The 17,914-nt window shown below is 34.4% G+C and overlaps 1 protein-coding gene and 1 long non-coding RNA gene across 2 annotated transcripts in view; one reads left to right on the top strand and one right to left on the bottom strand.

The window, feature by feature from the left end:
- The window catches only part of LOC117232868 (peptide-N(4)-(N-acetyl-beta-glucosaminyl)asparagine amidase), a 53,684-nt gene that overhangs the window by 17,617 nt on the left and 18,153 nt on the right, over nucleotides 1-17,914 (bottom strand). Inside the window, exon 2 of the mRNA XM_033492585.1 lies at nucleotides 15,283-15,518. The gene's annotated coding sequence lies outside the window, so the exon portion shown is untranslated. The remainder of the gene's footprint in view (nucleotides 1-15,282; nucleotides 15,519-17,914) is intronic.
- On the top strand, nucleotides 3,804-5,367 carry LOC117232870. The gene is made up of 3 exons (XR_004493214.1): nucleotides 3,804-4,126; nucleotides 4,696-4,774; nucleotides 5,087-5,367. It is a non-coding gene; the product is annotated as an uncharacterized LOC117232870 (long non-coding RNA).

Raw genomic sequence — 17,914 nt, 5'->3', positions numbered from 1 at the left:
AAAGAAATTTCATATGTTTTTGCGTTGAATGATTCGTAGTTTAAATAATTCCGTATGTCCAAATATAAAAGTCGTTGACCACTTAGTTCAAATAGATATTTTCTTTTCATAAACGATGTTATAGTTCTAAATGCAAATTTCGCATATTTCTATTTTGAATGATCGCTAGTAGTTTAAGTAGTGTCGTGTATTCGAATATAAAAGTCGCTGATTAATTTCAATTATTAATCGTATACTGTGTACAACATTTCTTAGGTGAAAATTTATGATCTTTTTCTTGATGAATAAATGTATATTTCATACGCATATTATTGAACAATTTCGTAAATTTACACATAAAACTCATTAGGCTAAATATTGACTGTTACATGCAATATTTATCAGTACTGTATCTTCTATTTGTAATTAGAGATAATGGTTACTGACATTTGCAAAAATATTTCTTAGAAACGCAAAATATAAATATCGTATGATTAATGTACCGCGCACTTTCTTTACGTAACCGAGTTGTATAAATTCCACCTTTATTTCGTTCCGTGATTTAAGCATGAAATCGCGTGAATTCGTACGGCAGTTGTTTTCAAGGTAATCCGGCTAGTCGTGCGCGCGCGCGCGTTTAATCGAGCTTCGAGGAATAAAAAACAGAGGAAAATTTCCCAGTAGAATGTACTTTTATTAAAAACTTCCTCTGAAACGTGTTCTTATGCATTTAATATTTAACAGCAAATCGCCGAGCCGTGGATGACCGGTTCACGAGTCTGGTTTCCTGTTAAAAACTTTCTCATTGCTTTCAGGCAACGTAATCATAATGTACATTCATCGAAAGAACGATAGAACAGCTATCTGGCAGTAATTAAACACAATCATTTATGCTTGTGTAATTTTAATTCCTCTACACAGTTTTTAAAGAGATAAAAGAAAATGCTGAATAATTTTATTAGTTCCATTAATGTATTCGTCATATTTATTCTGCACGGCGAATTATTTAGTTTATTGTGTATTGAGTTATTTCACTTTTGCTTTCAATGCTTCGGTTAAAATCTCACTTTATGACGATGTTGTATTATAGATTAACAATTACAGTTCTTAATTAGCAATTTTATTGCACTAAGTGAACAAACTTACAGCTAACTATATATTGAAGCTACGTACACGTGACATATTGTTAGCGAAAAAACAAACAATAGCGATCGTTCCTATAAGTTTTGATATTGAGTTTATGCTAACGTCATTGCTAACATGGATAATATCAATCAACTGTTACATTTTATACGGAACCAGAGATGTTCTTATATTTATAAACCGGAGTGTACATAACGCTAGTAGCAACGTATTAAGCCTACAAGCTGTACGAATTTGAGCAGGAATCCACGCGTCGTAATATAAAGTGTATAAATGTTCCTTAATTTTTCCGCAACCACCGGGGCTGTGGCTTTTTCACGGTCCGCTAGATGAAGCTGTTAGGAGCACGTCTCTGTGCACCCCGCCAGACTTATACAGTCGATGACAAAACTAAATGGCAGGTAGTGGAAATTGGTACCAATGAAGTTTCATTAAATATATACGTAAATTTGACACAAAAATGTAAATATTAATTTCGTATAATACATACAATACATAAAATAAATAAAATTTAAGTACATGACACTTATGCTAGTTTCTTTTAAACTATTCATCGTCAATGATAGTTATATTCTTCTACTACCTGTACACTTATTTTTATCCTCAACTGTATATTCCTGTCCATAAGTCATGGGACACTTGTCTTTAAGCAAAACGATTGTTAAAATTTAAATACGCTTGACATTATGCAATTTCAACATTTAACGTAAATGCTAATTTTATTTCATAATAGAAATTATTAATAAAATATTATTATTTCATAATAAATATTACTTTATAATATAAAACCGTATTTTAATTCGGTAGAGCACGGTAAGGCTTCACAACTCCAAAATTTTACACGAACTTCTTGGGTGACAAATAATTTATACATTTGACGTTCATATGATAAGTGTCCACTGACTTCACTACGATTTTTAATTCGTACAGTAGCAGCTCACGTTTGAATGAGCGAGTTAAACAAGCAACAGTTCGTGTAATCGGCTACTGACTAAAGTCTGCTTCAAATATACGGAGCTTGCATAAACAGTAAGTTCTACTGTAACTTACGAATGAACAAAGTGAATCTAGAAAGTCGTACCTACATTCTAACAATTATTTAGTTACAATTGTTTCTAACAATTATTATACTCGAAATAAATCGGTGTACGGTGATTTATGGGCAAGAGTGTACATGTGTTTGGCAAAACGTCGCACCCACACGCGAGCGCATTATAATAACCGTGTAGCCACAAAGGCGACAACTTACTCACAGATTAGAAGAAGAAAAGTAGTACTTGAGCGGACTCTTGAGGCGTGCCGGTCTTTACGGTGGCGTGTTTAAGTCGGCCGCACATATTTAAAGAGCGGCCGGTAAACTTCGCGAAAAGGAGAGCCGTGTGAAAGCACGCGAGGCTCTTTTTTTCCTCACTCGTGCTCTCCCCTTTCCCTGGCCACGCCAATTCACGTCCAATTAAACGTAAAAACTATCCGACAGCGTTGAATGCTTCCTAAAAAAGGAACGATCACGCTCCGGATTAAGCCTTCGTCACGAGTGTCGTAAGTATTTTTTGCAAAGACGATTCCCTGATTGCTCAATGAGTCGAGTGTTCCATGCGTTTTATATGGTCGATGTTTGGAATGAAATTTTGGTTTGTTACTGATGACTTGGAATACCTCGATTGGACGTATTTTTTATGTTGATTAAATTACTATTATGTGCATGGTGGATGTTTATGTAAATGGATATTTTTATGTTTATGTTTATTAAAGAATTAAAATTAAGTAGGGATCTCTTCCGTTTAATATTACAGTCCTCTTGCACAATTTAACTGTGCGATATTAGTAACGAGATTTTATAGATCAAAAGTTATAAATTACCAATAATTTCTTCTCTTCTCTTCTCTTGTCTTTTATAATCGGTAGAAGATGACAACAAAAGGAGCGAAATTTTACAAGTACCAAATATAAATCTGTCAGCTACAATTAACTATGTCTTGTCAATTCGCTAGCATCTTCGTTACTTTTATCCTTAAAAACAAGTCACTATGTTACTATCTTGAAACCTGGAACCACGTGCAGAAGTTAGGACCAGTAAATCCTATAACCAGAAAGCCTCGCGTTTCTTCCAATCATCGTTTACACTCATCTACTAAAAATGTCACCAAAAATTCACCAAATGGCGTTGAGTACAAAGAATAATAACATAAGAGAGGAAACTTGTTGACAATATGCTGCGTTTTACAATAAAAACACCGCCCCAGAATTTTCAATTTTTCAACATACGAAATACAAAACATGTCACGAACGGAAGAAATGCAACTTAAGTAGAATTTTGCCTACTAAATATCGCAATGAGTGTTATACTTTAGATATTTTATATATTTTTATTTTTTGTACACATTTTGCATCTATATATCGCGAGTGTTTAAATTTTCTAAATTTTCAATGAAATATCGTGAGCCAATATACAAATAAATAACCTGACACACATGTGAAAAAGAAAGACACAAAAAAGAAATAGGATTTCACAACAAAGTCAGTCGTGACCGACAAGAACTTGACGATTGAAAAACGAGGTCAGAAAGATATCCAGCAAAATAATCCATCGCGATACAAATTCCCGTTAGCAGATAACGGAGCATACTCTTGACCCGATCAGTGTCGTCTCAACGAATGGGAAACTGGTTATTTAAACATCGTTCTCTAGTCATAATCTCTCAGAGTGATTGTAGCTTTTGTACGTTTTACACCGCTCGTGAACGCTATACTACGTGTTGTTACGCTTTGTTTTATTTCAATTCACAATGCTGAAAAGTTATGGAGGTGTGATCCTATAGTCTCGCGGGTGTCATAGCGAAGCGTTGTTGTGTTTGTCATCGACGTGTTAGGGAGAAAAACGCTTCCTGGTAATAAATCGTCGAATAATTGTTCAGCAACGCGGTTTTGTACACCAACTGGATTTCATCAATAGCGGTGGTCTAGTCGTCGGTCTGGTTTTTCACGCTATAAGCTATTTCATAAGGTACAGATCTTGAATCTTAAATTTTTCATTTAAAAAGTATGATTTTCATTGAGTTGATTGGAAAATTCGTGTCGTTTAGTTTATTCGGCATAAATTGATATATTTCCCAAAAATATAATTTCAGGCGAAGGGAAAAATTACGTTCTTTAAAGAAAAAGCTCTGATTCTACGGAAATAGGCTGTTTTTCGTTTCTTCTTAAATTTCGCTACGAATTTTCCGAACGATCTAATGTTCGTTGCTTGGTTTTTTAAAGATGGAGAAACATTGAGTATTATTAGATTATAGATTTTTATGCGCCTATGAAAAATTTAAAAATAATAGATGCATAGAATGTACACGATATATAGAAATAGATACAATTTCCGAAGTAATTGTATTGTATCTTTCACTAACACATACATGCATTTCGGAGAATGTAAAAATGCACGTATCTGTCGGAAATAATCCATCATTATAAACAGTTAGGTAACTAACAATGGTTAAATAAGAATAATTATGAATGGTTACGATCACTGATGTTTCTCATAGATATGTTCCCATTCTATGTAACGTTCTGTTAATGTTGCAGTACAGGCTGTTTCAGAAGAGGTGAACATAAAATTTGAAGCTGAGTTCAGTATACAGAAATTGGACAGACACGTTTCGAGGTAAGTTTGTGATCTGTGAAAACACTTTGAAACTCACTTTTATTTTTACCTTTGGAATTTGGTTAATCACGAATCGAAAATAAATGAAATTAATTTTTGCACTAGAAGTGGTCGTCCATTTGTATATTAAAAAGAATCAAGCACTGTTCATTTCATACTAAAAGAAGAATCCTGATTGAGATGTTAAAGCAACGTTTAAACTCCTCCTTATTATACAAGGTTTTCCATAAATAAAAACACTAAGGAAATAATATTGTAGCGTTTTCATCCTATTTTTTTTCTTCTTTCATGTTAATTTACTTCCACTTCAAGATCCGAGAAGATACCACAAGAAAGATGTTGCGATTCTCTCTTTTTTTCCTTGCTATCTTCCTGCTCGTTGCACTGATGCATCTCTCTCAGGGAGAGACGACAACAGAGCTGCCCTTCCTCTTGCAGAGAATCAAGAAAAACACCGAAATGCAAATGAAAATCCAGATCGATACAGGGAATTCGGACTCCGAAACCATGTCTGATGCACCCACAGGCGCGACTACAGAGATCAGGACTACAACTATAGACCCAGGACAGTTATATGTTCTGCAAAGCATCATCGAAGTACCCATGAGATGTCCATCCGGTTCTGATTTCATACGTGGAAGCTGTCGCACAAGAATTGACTGAAATGAAATATGTGAAATCGAGATTTGGAAACGTCCTATATATCATACAATATATTCATAAAAAATTCTAGTAATTTATTTTCTTTAGGACTTTTACCAGGTATAGAATAAAATATAGTAGGGTCGAGATTTTGGAGCGCCCTATACATCGTGTTAATATAATTGTACGAATATTCTACTAATTCTGTTCTTTTGTCTCAATTAAAATAAAATGTGTGAGATCGATGAAAGTCGATATACATACTTCCATCTTCATTTTGAAACAACTTGTACGTACAAATGATCAAGCACAGCATCACGTTCGATTATCTCAAGGGAGATTGAAGAGGAGATCGGATACTAAATGCGACATAATTATCGAACACTTGTCTCGCGCGAGTTTTATGAAACTTAACAAGAATGTGCGACGAATGAAACGCGAAGGGACAAGACGGAAATATCGGATGGTAGATTCCACGAAAGTAAGTTTACGAGAACCGATGAATCTTGCGTGAAATGAAATGTGAAAAACTTATCGAATAAAGGTTCCGTGTAATTTTACGAGGACCAAGGAATCTTCCGCCAAATGAAATGTGAAATGATCTCTGAATGAAACCGTTCTACTCGAATAAGGCTTGATCTACGGAACTTCAAACGATCCGGACCGAACGTTTGCGATCGAATAAAATTCAAGACGAAAAGTTGACTTGATCACGATTTTTTCTATCATTGAATTTCGAATTTGATTTATAAAATCACATTCGTTATGCGACTGATTTTTATAAAATACACTAAACATAATAATTCCCGAAATTTATTATTCAATAAATTACCAAGCACGGAAGCTCAGTTACACTAAAATACCTGTAAACACGTGTAGATCCATAATTTCATAATTCTGTGTCTAAGGATATACCACTTAATCAATCCATTACCGGTTGCACTCAGGTAAACAAATTCAATTTCATAGGGTCTCATGTTAGTCACCAAGCGTGGAGCGTGATATCTGATCGCGATAAGGATCAAGGTTTCTTGGCAAACGCTTTCAAAGCACGAAAGAAACTGGCCGAAATTCCCGCGTTTCACTAACAGCGCCCCACGCGCGACACTTATCGTAATTACTCATTAACTGCTCCCGTTCCCAGTTGATTATCAATTACGATCGTTGTAGGCTGATTCATGCTTGTTTCGCGTGACACACGTACTAAAACCAGTTACAAGCTGTGAATTAAAACTCTCTGCGTAAATGTCCGCTAACGAGTATAGATACACAGCGTACTCGAACACAGACAATTATATACAGTGGTTGTAGAAAACATTTGAAATATTTTGAAATTTTCCTGGTTTCTACGCAAAGTTTTGGGAAAAAGTTCTATGTATGTGAAGAGAAAGGCAAACTTTAGCCCGCGGTCTGTTACGAGAACGGGCTTAGTAGCGCGAAAATTTTCAGGAGTAGAAGGATATATAGCGTCGATCAATTAACAACACAAGGGGTGCGTCATTGTAATGATTTTATTACCGCTGCACCAGTGTATATTTCTCGCAGACCATAAAAATATTTAAACAATATTTAAATTATCTATTAAATTAATAAATCACAATATTCAACGGGACCATACTTCAAGATTACTTTTTGACTGAACATATGAATGTTTTTTGATTTCTCTATTATTCATGAAAGGTGAGCACAAGTGCTGGGATACTTTTGTGAATCACTGTATACGTGAACACATTTACAATATGCTAGTGTACAGTAAGTTAAATGGTAAATGAAAAGAAAGCCGAATTTGCATGATCGCTAATTGTGAATGTGGAAGCTTTGGCGACGAGTTCACCGTGCCCCTTCAACTTTTCTCTTACCGCTTGTGTTCGCGTATTCCAGTCAGCCAGATTTTGTACTCATTGTCAGAAGTAAAGACCCCTCGACACTTGTTGCTCGCCATCGACATTTGTCTGCGCGCCCCGCCGTTATATACGCGTGTGCATTTCGCTTTCGTGGTTGCATTCTTTGTCAAGTTACACGTGTAGACACGAACTACGTTCGTACACATGCACACATAGAAGGGGAGATGTATACATCGTTACAACGACTTCATAATGCCTGCGACCGGTATTGCGTTTCCCCTTACTTTCTCCGTGCTCACAACGAATGCAAGGTTATGTATCCATTGCTGTCGGCCATATTGTATACGGGGTGTCTAATTGAAACGCCGATGATCCCTCGTGTAAAAAAGAAAGAGATGCACGTGAAATGGGTTTTGTTCTCCTCTGCGTTTTGTTTTTGGAAAAATACGGCCGAGCGTTTCTTGTTGATTTTTATTCCGTTATAATGGAATTCTTCTTTTTTTCTGTTTGACAATAATGGTTCAGAGTTGGGAATTTCTGTGGGGCTTTGATTGACCGTAAATCGGAGGTAAATTAGGTTTGGTTTGAATTAAAAAGAAAATAAAAAAATTGGGAGGAATCCACACGCGACATTTTATGTATATTTTAAATCGGCCTGATTCAATATGCGACATTTTATGCATATCTTACATTGATCTGAGCGGGATGGCGCTTGGATTCAAAGTTAACCTAATTTAGGATAGGTCTGGTAGGGGAGTTAAGTATAGATTAACGTGAATTAGCTTTGGATTAGACATACATGAATTACAACCAGCTTAGCGTGAAACCAATGAATTGAGTTCGTATTATTCGTAATCGAAGTTCTTACTAAATTAACCCATTGCAATTTAAAAATATAATTTCTACGAAATGTATTCCAATTTAAAAATATAATTTGCATTAAATATATATTTGTATCACAGAATCTTGATTAATAAGCTTTATCAAAATCGAAACACGCGTGCAGCGATAGTCGATATTTTTTACCGGATTACAATCAGGAAATTAATTCGTATTTATTTTAAAATAAATGAATTGAATAAAAAATGTTATTTTTGATTTATTGCATTCGATTCCAATGTTTCAGAAAGATAACGTTCCGCGCGCGAAGGTATATTTAACGAGGCGGCAAACGCACCAGAGATGTACAATATTTGATTCTGTATAAACGCGTTATTTTCCAATCTAGCAACACGCGATATTTAACTCTTAACTAATCATTGACCCATTGGGGATTATAACAATTTAGGGTTACATTACTTAATTTTGGTGCAAGTTGTTTGATTATATTGGTACAATGTAAAACCAATATGGCAATGTATGTGGAAGTAACAAGATATTTACTGTAAGATTGGAATTTTTTAGAATCTTAAATATTTGAAGATTGGTATTTTTACAATATCAAATATTTAAATATCAATTTTTTTTTATTTTCTTGCGGGTGTCAATCTTTTTGTTGGCTGATAACTTTTAAAAATAAATTTTACTCGCCGATGTTCGCACTAACTTCACACGTACTTGAACCCATCGCTAGTTTTCATTAAAACCTTTCATAAATTCCGATCAGACCATTCGGGCAATTCCTGTAAAATTCCCGTGATAAATGTAATTCCATACATACAATTTAAACGGAGCGTCGAATGAATTTCAATCGAATTCACTTAAACGTATACAACGTCTGGCCGAAATTTTCTTTCGGCCACCCATAATTTTTCGAGGTTATTCGAATAATGTTTGAAATCGCGAATACGAGACACCGACCAGGCAGGGAAAATAGAGAAAGGACGAAAAAAAAAAAAAAAAAAAAAACCAACCCTACGGTCGATGATTTCGCCATGTACACGGCGGGTCACGGTTTGAAAGCGAGCCAAAAAATTTGCTCTGGCCAGCGTGGAAAAACACATAAAAATTCCGACAACGACGTAACTTCATTTGCATCACTAATGCATCGCCGTTGTCGAAACAAATTTCCTCGTTTTTCCCGTCTCTTTGTTCTGTCTTCTCCTCTCACATATATACAGTCACCGACCAGAAATAAAAAAAAAGAGGAAAAAAAAAAAACAAGGAAATATATTAAAAAAGCCACGCACAATTAGATTCAACGGATCTGAATAGCCGTTTTTGTACTTCGTTTGAAAATATACATATATATAAGGTTTTGCAAAAAGTTATTGCGTTTTTAAGTTATGTGTGATCAATTTATGATACACAATAATTTCCATTGCATTCAACGAGATTTTCTTGAGATTTATTTATCTAATTCTGTGAAGTTCCATCATATTACTTGATCGATTGACTTTCTACGTTTATTTGATTTCTTATTTTATACTATTTTATTTATTATTATTTATATTGTTCTACCTTTTATTTTATGGTTCAGTTAGTTATAGTTTTTTCATTCATGGATGCATTCTGAATGGGCTATTAACAGTGCAGGAGAGAAAAAAATGTTACATGGATTTTATGTAATTTGCAATATTTCAAATAACTTAACTTTCGTATGTATTGATTTATTACCCTTTTAATTGACTTTTATGGTTCTATATTAAACTGCAGATTGAGAAAAATATTTTTTGTTCTGAATAGAGCGATGCAGTGTATAACATGTAATAAACAACATTGCACAATTCACAAGAAGATGAATTTGTTTTTCTTGGAAAAATCTAGTGGTGCATTACATAGTAACCTTCACATCTATGTCTTATGCTAATTTGTTAAAATTACCTACTACTTCATCATGTCTTGTCAGGTATAATTACTTTTATGGAAATCGTTTTTAATTGATAAGCATAGATTTCTTAGGAACACCCGCTTTCCTTTCCAACATTTATTTATTATTTCTTTCATACAAGAACACGTGATAAAACGTTACGAAGTCAAAATAAAACGAATTTTCATTCGTACGCATGCCATATTTAATATATTTATTCCGCGTATGAAAATATATTGAAAACGTAAATTGACATTTTTTCGCCCCAAGTCACGTTATGGAAAAAATCGGATTTGAAAAGTTGAGTAAGCCTGCAATTCTTGACTAAACCTATTCAAACTCTATTTTCTCGAAAACAAGGGCTTCAAAGAAAAAAAATTGTGTGCTACATTTTCAATTTATTTTTGCATGTAGAGTAACTCGTTATCAATTGTGGGGTAGTTTCCAAGTTTACGTATACTCGAAGGATATTATCAAACTTGTAATTGCTACGTGATTCTTATTTGATATTAATAATCTGTAATCTATGATTTTCCAAATTTAATAACAATTCAATTATATAAAAAAAGCTCTAATATAAATATAAATATAATATAATAGATGTATAATATATTTAATATATATGTGTAGTTCTATGTGTAATATACACATATATAATATATATGTGTACTTCTATCTTAAGAAGCTTTGTCCAAAATTATACGAACATCTTAATATATAAAACCTATTTCGTTTGGAAACGTCTCAACATGATGACCCTGATTCGCTGCTAAAAAGGGATTTCTATTTCGAGAAACCGTGACGGGTTCCCAAAGACATCCTTCTAATTACACGATGTCGTTGTTGTCGATATGTGGTGATATATTGTCCGTAAGATATACGGAGAAGGAGAAAATGTAGGTCCATTTCGTGGCTGCGAGCTACAGAAACAGATGACAGGATATTGCCTTCACGACCGATAATCCATTGTCGTTACTTCGTTACGGCGCGCATTATTGTCGTACGAGGTAAGAATCACCCTTGGTACTTTTACATTTTTACGAGTCGACCCCTTTTTATCGGATCTTCTATGATTTTTTATTCGTTCGTGAGAAGACAAATTTACCTGCTGCCTCAGCAAAATTTTCTACCTTACTCGCGCCTTTATTCTCACTTCTTTCTATATATATATATACTTTCATCATTATTATTATAATATCATGAAAAATAGATTTTCATTCTTCAATGATAAATTGATTCGGTATTATCATTAATTTTGTTGCTTAAATATTCCAATCTGTTTTTATTGGCATTAGGGATCAACATTGTTTTAAGGTTAAATTTTATTTGCAATTCCTCTTCAGTCAAATTTCATTATGGAATCTTATTTTCGAACATAGAAACCATAAAAGAAAATTCTGCGGATTTGCTTAATATTTTTTTGGTGCAACTATGCAATTTTTAAAAAATGAAGTCAGATAGGTAAGAAAATAACGTGTATTTATTTAAATCTTCTTATAAGTCAGAGTTAAAAGAAGAAAAATGTTGGAGTTCTATATTCATGCAGAATGATACGAAATATAAATGATGACTTCTCCGTCATATTTGTCTTTAGACTACTACAGCCGTAACTTTTTCCTGCTTCGTTAAACGAACATATGAAACTCAAAACATACCGTCTCTTTCGTTAATATTTCTCTTTTCGATATTAAAAACCAGCGAAACATTTTCATCGCGATCAATCAATTTTCCCAAATACATCCAATTCCATCGAACGATCCGCCCTTTCCACACGCCAGTTTAAATATTTCCTCTTTTCACTGTATCCTTGTGGACGATTCTCCCCTCTACAAAACACCATCGATTTTGAAAGTTGATTCAGTTTCCGCTTATACACACATGCCGCTGTATATACAACATACCTACAGGGCGTTTCAAAGTGGTTCGGTACATATTTGGATATATCTTCTTTGTGTAAAGTGTTGTTTTAACTCGACGACACAAAGGGACTGTCATAATATCAACACTAGAATTGCTGACTAACGAAAGCATAAAATTTCCATCGAGGAAATCAAAATCAAATGGATGGACAAATATACGAAACGAAAAATATTGTTTTTTCGTCTATAAAAAAATCTAGCTCTAAAAGCTTTCATATTAAAAGCTCAAGTCAAACTTTGTCCAATTGCGTGAAACATGGTGTAGAAAGTTAACAATTATGCTATCGTTACACTGAAAAATCTTACGTAACATTCTCGTCAACATTAACGATCTGCTTCAAGCTTCCGTAACCTCTACATTAAAAGTCTAAACCAAAATCTGTTTAAATATATGAAATATCCTGTAGAAAACTACCATAATTAACTTACTTGAGGGTTTTAGATTAAAAAACCTTATATAATATTCTCTTTATTTCAAGCTCTTGCAACTAAAAAGTGAGCAACCTAGCATAACCTAACTAACATAGCATAACCTGACTAACCTACCATAACCTAACTAGCCTACCATAACCTAACTAACCTGAATAACCAAAATGACGTACAATACCAAAACATTACAATACTATGATTGTCATTTTGATCAAAAAATGCTTTTGTTTCGCAAACGTGTCATAAAACCGTGAAACTTGGGTAAACGAGAGTCGCGACTCGAACCGATCTCCATCGCCATGCATTCGAATGTCTATGCACCCGGCTGCAACTGATTGCTCACTCGTTCCATCGCGGTCCTTCCTACCTGCTCCTACTACCGAAACGTTATAGGGGCGCTGGATATTGAATTCGCTGCGAAACTTATGTTTGTTTTATTCATGCCAGAGCACCAGGGCCCGGTCGAAGCCGACGGGACACCAATGATTATGGGTTATCGATGCTGTTCGACGTCGCGACCGCTTATGGCTATGCAAAAACGCCGTGATATTGGCCCAGAGGAAAAATCCGGTGTTTGACGAGACGTAGGTGGGAGGGACGAATTCGTTTTCGTGTCACGCCGTCTATCCCATCCTTTTCAGCCCCCTCTCAACTGTGCTCGATGTATTTAGTCGGTTGGTCGAACCGAATGGAGTAATTTTTTGTTCTTCCGTTTTTTTCTTTCCCTGCTTACTTTTCTATTACCCCCTCTGTACTTTTTCAATGACGTTGACGTACTATGTACAGGATGCTTCAATTTAGCATGTCGCTATTGAAGATAAGATAAATGGTAAAAAAAAGAGAACTAAGACAGGTTTCTATTATAGTTACGTTCTTACAGGATTTTTGTACCTTTCGGTCGACGTTGACGCGGTGTATACAGGGTGTTTCAGTTAAACTTAATCACCAACCTATTTCTACCACTACAAGGAGCAACAAAATGGCTAAAAGGAATTTATACTTCTTTCTTACTTTCCCTGTATCTTTAACGTTGGTGTTGTATATATAGGGTGCTACAGTTGGATTTATCATCTTCCTATTGAATATAGGGAAAAGCGGCTGGTATAAGTTCGTATCTAAGTTACTGTTTACTTTATTCTATTATATATCGAGACATCAATAAATCCAAGATTGCACGAAAAATACCCTACATACTAATAAGAACACCATGTAAATACATGCGTTATTGTACATCATTGTACAGACTTTATTTTTGAATAGAAATGGTCTTTTTACAATCTGTGAAAGAACAAAGATTTTTATAGTCGGCGATACGTTTCTTAACGTATATTTTAGTAGTTATTGGAGCCGATAAAGACTTGGAATTTATTAATCAAGTGTTTTCAAAGAGCCTTTCAGAGTAAGATATAAGATGAACGTGTTTAATTATACGAGAGAGGGAGAAAGAGAGAGAGAAAGAGAGAGAGTAAACATCGATTTCTAATAAAGTCAGAAGACACAAGTCGTGCATTTTAGTCGGCACCTTCTCCGTCACGATCGGATATTAGTAATTGGAATTACGAGCTTCCGTCGTAAACCACCGCTACCTCCAAACAATCGACTTCCATGTATAGCAACGTAAACTGCATACTGATTTAAGATGCTAAGACCTTAGAATTCTAGCAAAGTTCGACACGCCAGATGAGAAACATTCGATCGAACACAAAACGAATAAACAAATCAATCCATTGCTCTATCCTTGATCCAACTGTATAAATATTATTCCTAACAATATTAACCTTCTAAAACGCAATATGGCTTGAAAATTGCAGCAAGAAGCATTAATGAATCGATAGCCATAAGTTTTACATGAATCATTTTTCATTGTTATTATGATTGTATTGCTATGATTGTTGTTATGAGTAGTAAGAAAGAAAAATCAAGTACATCACAAAATTATATAGAATTCGTTCCAAACTCAAAGAATAGACGTGGCCCTGACGTCACAGAATCACGTAAAATCTAATTTAACTAAAAGACGCGAATTTCTACTACGAAATCTACTTGGTTTATTAAAGTTATCGAAGCAATAAAATTTATTCCTTTACGTATAAATATTAATCGCGATGAATATTTATGAAATAAGATAAATTAAATAATCCGGATCCGTAAGAAATGATCAAATATGTAAATTAATTTAGGATCTTGAGATTCATCCACTTCTAAAAACTACAACTATTTTCTTCCTCATATGGTAGTTTTAATTACTTGACGTCATTTCTCGTGATTTAATTTATTTCATGTGAGATTCACAGACAAAATCTGAATTGTGTTTAAAAAGGCACCGAGTTGATGTACACATAATGTCATATTATCAACCTTTTCACACTCGATATGGTATATACAACTTTATCCTTCGACTAATTATTAATCAACTAAGTGAAAACGCTGGGAAAAATCTGTCTCTATCATCTAGTAATAACTGATAAAATAAAACGTTCGTCACGGTTCAAAGAAGTTCAAAGTAGTTTTGAAGGAGTTCAATAATTCTCAACAATTCATAACTGTTCACATCTTAACGTTTCAACAAAACTTATAAAACCTATAAAAAATCAAGTACTAGTTTCCAAATTCAACATATAGTTCACAATTAAAAATAAACATCCAGTTACAGAAAATTGATCTTGCTAGCAAACACATAAAATTAATAGATACACGCTGATAGCCAAAATTTTAGGTTGATTTAGTATGTTATAAGACACAGTGCGTATAATATAAAATCCACTAGATAAAGAAAAACTCGATTTTTCTCAAATAAGTATAAGGTAATCCTAATAATTGTGGCTAGTAGCGTAGAAGAGCAAAATAGAATAAATTTTCTTAATAAAGAATCTTAGTGAGCGAAGCGATATTTCAAGGGCACGATCAACTTAGAATTCTCCATACCTCTGGTTCCACACGTTGCACGCGGAATTGGAGGAAAACGACGAGGCCTGGAAAGCGGCGTTTCGGGCAATGCCGCTTTGAAAATCGATAAGCGACTCCGCGTAGTCGACCAGTCAGGAGCTTTTCGGTGTATCCGCGTCGGAGATCCTGCCCTGGTCACGTGGCGCTGCTTACGTCCACGGAAACACCAGCCATCAGCTTAAAACTGCACACAATGTCTTCTTATAGACGGAGCTCTGCAAAAGATCACGGACATAAATTGGTCGACCAGGGTCGAGTTAAACTTACATAGATTAGGTCACATATGTGTTTTATTTTCTCTTCGTCACATACAGTAGCAGCTACCAAAGATATTTATACATATCCCTATTTTCCAGTGAACCGTTCTTTCTATCCCACCATTTCGGTTTCATGGTACTAAAAATTTCGTTACTCGTATGAAAGTACTACCAAATGATATTAAATTTAGGCTTTTGAGACTTCGACAAATTTATTGATGTAGAGTCGCGAAAACTTTGCCAAGTTCACATTCGGAAATATTTTATGAAGATTCTTCGAGAGTACGGTAGACATACGATGGTTACAAGAATTACGTCTCTTTTCACAAAAAGCATTAGCAAAAATGTGTTTCTATTAGCAATAATTGATAGAATAAAAATTTCCCAGCGCATCAGGCTTCTTAAATTTTTCTATTCATACGAAATCTATACGAAGCAAGCGCTAGACTCGACATAAAATTCATGATTAAGAAGAAAAATCCAACGTAGCAAGCATATCATAAACGATTTCATTTTCCAATGAAGCGTATTCTTATAGATTCGCACGTTTCATTTTTATAATATCGAATTTTTGTAGCCATATGAAAGTACTACTAAATGATACGAAATACAGTTAGACCTTATTAGTTTGTATATAAATGATATAACAAATACAACGCTGTTCGAGTACCTTGTGTAGTTACTGTGCATCCCCTTCGTTACTATGCATACTTTGATTAATACTACTGAAAATTTCAAAACTCGGCCGATATAATCATAACACAGTTGGGTCTCGTTATAAAATTTTTAATAAAATTTCCAAATATTTCGTATAACGAGTTCTCTACAACTATTCAAACACTTTCACTGACAAGAGTGTCAAGTACGATCATGGGCATTGGTGATGTAAGTGTGACAGTATCTATCAAGCGTGTTTTCTTCTGTGACTTGGTTACGCGGCGCATTGCAGTGATAGATCGGATTAAAACGTCCGATTAAAGGGGCCGTAAGTAATTGCATCCAGCAGATGACGAGGGATGATTGATCGAATTAATCAAGCTGGCTACTCGAACATCGCTAAAAAGCAACAGCCAAGTTCACGATAAATGGAACATGGCCAATTCGAACGCGAACGAAACAACCGAATCGGCTGCCTAACTTATTCAACTTCAAAGTGAAAGCAATCAGTTCTACTATTTGCCTGGTTAAATTCGACAGCGTCGCTACTAGCCATTCTAAATTTATCGACTGCCATTGCGAGGGGGTAGACAGAGACTCTGGGAAGGGTTCTAAAAATCGTAAATAGGTCACCGGTGTCAAACAATCTAATCCTACTATTTACCTAACCAATTTTACCGATTTCGTTTTAGCTGCATCACATATACTAAAATAGAGTCGAAGGGTGATAATATGGGAAACATCGGATCCAATGATTCTAATTAAATCGAAGATACAATACAATTTATTTAGTGTATATCTGAACTTTATTATCTAAATTTACTGTCTAAATGAATTTCAAGGCAACTTTTAAACTTGTTAATTCTGTGTAGCAGAATAGAAAGTTGTTAGTTAAATAGCATAGAAATCTGTCTAAATGAATTTTAAGGCAACTTTTAAGCTTGTTAATTCTGTGTAGAAGAATAGAAAGTTGTTAGTCAAATAGCATAAAAATCTCAAAAATGTTATCGGTGATAATAAATTCTTTTGTATATCTGACGTATTGTCACTTGTCATTGTATTTGACTCGATGTATTGACCTGATAGTGTCAAGTTTGATAATAGAATAAATAAAGTACTACAAGTGAATTTTGCATATGACAAATCAGTCTAAGGGCTGTTTATACAACACAAGCCTGTAACCTACAACTAATTATATATCGATTCACTAATGTTAATAATAACTAAATTACTATGCACAAGAACCAAGGTAATTATAATTAAATCTCCAATTGTATGTACATGTAATCAGTATACAATGAAGTTTAAGTTAATTTGTGGGAAAATTTGCTGATTTTCAGTAATGTAGTGAAAAATCGGCAACCAAATTCTGAAACCTCTGATAACGTTCAAAAGCTTATGTTATTATGTTAATGATTATAATTAAATTTCCAAATGGATGTATCGGAGGAACTCGAAATGAGATTCATAGTAACAATTCGTAGAAGAATGTTGCCAATTCTAATTAGGTGGGCGAAAAATCGCTTCGCAAATCTCATAAAACCTGCGATAATATTAGAAACCCTGAGACAGATGATCATAATGAAATTCAAGATCCAATAAAACCCACTGAATTAATTTAAAGAGTAGATTTAAAGTAATTCCTGAAAAAAACCAAGCAATTACAAGGGTGAAAGTGGCTAACCATGAAACCCACA

The sequence above is a fragment of the Bombus vosnesenskii genome, unplaced genomic scaffold (assembly GCF_011952255.1).
Source record: "Bombus vosnesenskii isolate JDL3184/JDL3185 unplaced genomic scaffold, Bvos_JDL3184-5_v1.1 scf7180000013293, whole genome shotgun sequence".
NCBI classification, from domain to species: domain Eukaryota; kingdom Metazoa; phylum Arthropoda; class Insecta; order Hymenoptera; family Apidae; genus Bombus; species Bombus vosnesenskii.
The sequence above is the reverse complement of the archived record's forward strand: the minus strand, read 5'-3'. Positions and strand labels throughout refer to the sequence as shown.